Genomic DNA, 3,474 nt, shown 5'->3' on the forward strand with positions numbered 1-3,474 from the left:
CAGTAAACACTGATGTATAATATGATGGGATCTTTAATATGCATATTTTATCTTTTTGCATGCGTATATATAACTACACAAAGGGATGAAGGCACTGACAGGTTTATACATTTTGACCTGGCAGATAGGGAAAATCACCCTTTATTCACCAGCCACCATACCGGGATTCAACCCCTTAACTATCAGATTCAAAGTCCAACGCTTTAACCACCGGGTCATTGTGCTCATTGTAATTTGTACTTGCGATTGCAATATGTAAAGCAGCTGCTATACTCATTGTCTGCCGAAGATGAATTTATTCAAGATCTGGATCTGGAAGTTGTACATTGTATGACCCTAAAAACTAAAAAGGCTCAACTCCTACAACCCCTGTGCCCACCTGAGAGGCGTGTACCGCTGATCATCGTTCTCCGCCTGAGCCCGCCTGACAGGCGGGTGAAGAAACCCGTTTATCTAAACAGGTTTGTCAGCTCATTATTAACTCTTTCCATACGAACAACAAAAGAGACGACGTTAACAGCGTTTCACCCCAATTACCATCATCAAAATATTGCAAGCAGAAGGCTCTTATACTGAAGACGTGAATGTTGACAAAGAATACCACAATTCTGACGACGGAAGCTAAAGGTTGGGTCATTCAGACACCCACTGGACATCCGAGGGGTCTGTGTAGAGGAGAAGAGAGGACTGGCCGTACTGAGTGAGTTAATATTATGCATTAAACTGCTATATAAGGGAAGTAACTCCAACTTAACTTCTTTCCTCACTGGCATGTGAAGTTTCACTCCAAAATTCAAACGAATAGTGTGTTTTTTATCTGGTTTTCCGCATGTCAAAGACTTACTGCACAGTTTAGAGCTCAGTGAAATTATGGCGGACTCTTGCAGTGAATTCAACCCAGATAATGATGATATGTCTTACAATTCTTTCGATAATTCCTGGGAAAGTGAAGGGGATGAAATTAGCAACCAGTGTAGACTATCAAGCAGATAGCCCACAACCTTCAACATCGACAGGAGCTGACATTTTACTATTTCTGTTTGTAATTTAAAGTTACAAGTATATTATTACATCCTTTGTCTTGAGACTTCAGCAATATGTGTCACAATTACATTTCAGTCATAATGTGAAGTTCGGTAGCTATTGGTTCAGCGGCTGCTATAAATTTGTGCCTGAAGTGAAGCACCCCTTCCTGTTGATGCAGTCAGGCCAAAACATGCCAGGCTGGGAAGGCTGCACAGGCAGACGACCTTAAAGGTTCCATTCTCCACCTGAGCCCAACTCGCAGTCAGACGAAGAAACCCATTCACTTAAACCAGTCCATCAGCTCGCCATAACGTATCAAACTGCTATGGAAGGGAAGTAACTGGGACTTAACTACCTTCCTCATATGCTCGCGAAGTTTCGCTAAAAAAATCAATATAATAATAATAATAATATTTTATTTTTATGTAGCGCTATAATACAAGCATAAGCAAGCTTCAAGCGCTTTACAATCCAGTACCTAAAGTGAAACAAGAAAGCAAATAAAAAGTAGTAGAAACATAAAACAGAATCATTAATATTATAAAAACACAATACATAAAACTCACAGAGTAACATACTATCAATACAACTGGTACACTCAAACACTCACATTAACACACACACACACAGACACAGACATGATTAAAAGGCTGAGATAATAGCAATTTTCACTTAAAATAAATACATGTAAAAAGGAACATAATTGTAATCTGCATGCCACAGTTTTTGTAAAAGCTGTAAAATAAAATTTTGGATAGAAAAGGTAAAAGGGGTAAAAATCGGGTCATTCTCTCTTTCGAACCACACCACGATAAATGTATTTTATCCGGATTCCCTCATCAATATGGCAAAATGTCAAAGGCTTATTGCCCAGGAAGTGCTTGATGAAATAATGATGGACCCTGGCAGCATATTTGACCCAGATCATGACAATTTGACTCATAATTCATTCGATGATTCTTGGGAAAGTGGAGATGAAATCAGCAACCAGTCTGGGCAAAGTGGTGGACATCTGATTCCAGCTCACAAACCTTCAACAATGACAAGGGCTGACATTTTACTATTTCTGTTTTTAATTGAAAGTTAGAAGTAAAGTATTGCATCCCTTTAGCAGCTTATGTAAAAATTATATTTCAATCATTATGTGAAGTTTGGTTGTTATTGGTTAAGCGGTTGTTATAACAATGTGCCTAAAGTGTTGTTCTTATAAAATAGAACTATTGTTACTTTTCACTGTTCTGCATTCATTTCTTTCTGTTTTGGATCAGGAAATGTAGTCCTTTAAAAAAAAAAAAAAAGGTGTTTTAAAGGCCGTGCGTGTAAATCCCTGTTAATCACTCTAAATGAAATCCCAAGACTGGCTGTGCACAATGTTTTTATGATACTGATACTTTAAGAACCAATCATAGAATTAATACATTTTGGAGGAAAATACAGATTTGTCCTGCAATGTTTTCTGTTGTTTTCATGAAAATTAACATTAAACAGTTTTTATGGCATTACATATGGCCTCAAACGTCTACAAAGTTCAAGTTCAAACCATTTCCGACCGTCGACTTCCTGATGATAACAAGTACGTCCGAACATCAGTGTCAGTCTGCCGTCGGTGTCCTCATTGGTACAAGCGCACCCAAGCTGAGTCATCACCTTGTCATTTGTCTTCAGCCAATAATGCATGCGTCGAGTATGTACGATGTGTGTGTGTATATATGTGTCTGTGTGTGGTCGTAAGCGCGTACGCATGTGCGTGCTTGAATGCGTGTGGGTGTACATTTGTGAAAATGATAATCATTCCTTCTTGTTGTCAATGTAACGTGTCCGCTGTCTTGGTGAAGTTTGTCGAATCCCTTCCTCTTTGAAAATACGCCTAACATTTTTCTTCTTCAATCCCGAGGATAAACAGACAAGCGCTAAGTGCATTAAATGCGTACAGATCCCAATCATCCACGCCCCTTATCTGCTAGTGATAAAGATTTAGAGAACATGCAGTCGGTTTCAAAACGTACCCAGCAAAATAATACTTCACCCAGACAGCAGCCGGCAGCCACACCTTTATGCAGTGTTTTTGAGTGATCTCCCTTCCGTCTTCTTATCGGGGCAAGCTTGATTGCAAAAGTGAGCAGGCGATCCAGCGCCTTTTTTTTCCGGCATGAAAAGACTTATTTTCATTATGAAAAGGGCACACATCAATAACATTTACAATTAAAAAATCATTTAAAGAGCAGCGTGTGTGTGTGTGTGTGTGTGTGTGTGTGTGTGTGTGTGTGTGTGTGTGTGTGTGTGTGTGTGTGTGTGTAGTGTGTGTGTTGTTGTTTTTCTCTTCTTTTTTTTCTTTTTTGTTTGTTTGTTTTGTTTTTTTGAGTTGCGGCAGGATCAAAGAGTAGAGAAATCGGGGGAGAAACCGGACCCGGGACCAGCCCCTCCGAGTCAGTGGATGACTGTTGTTTA

General features: G+C 39.4%; 1 protein-coding gene across 1 annotated transcript in view; it reads right to left on the reverse strand.

The window, feature by feature from the left end:
• LOC143289570 (uncharacterized) overlaps positions 1–3,071 on the reverse strand; it is a 15,344-nt gene extending 12,273 nt beyond the window's left edge. The window contains exon 1 of the mRNA XM_076598594.1: positions 3,033–3,071. The gene's annotated coding sequence lies outside the window, so the exon portion shown is untranslated. The remainder of the gene's footprint in view (positions 1–3,032) is intronic.
• Between the last annotated feature and the right edge of the window lie 403 nt (positions 3,072–3,474).

This window comes from Babylonia areolata, chromosome 14 (genome assembly GCF_041734735.1).
Source record: "Babylonia areolata isolate BAREFJ2019XMU chromosome 14, ASM4173473v1, whole genome shotgun sequence".
Lineage (NCBI taxonomy): Eukaryota > Metazoa > Mollusca > Gastropoda > Neogastropoda > Buccinidae > Babylonia > Babylonia areolata.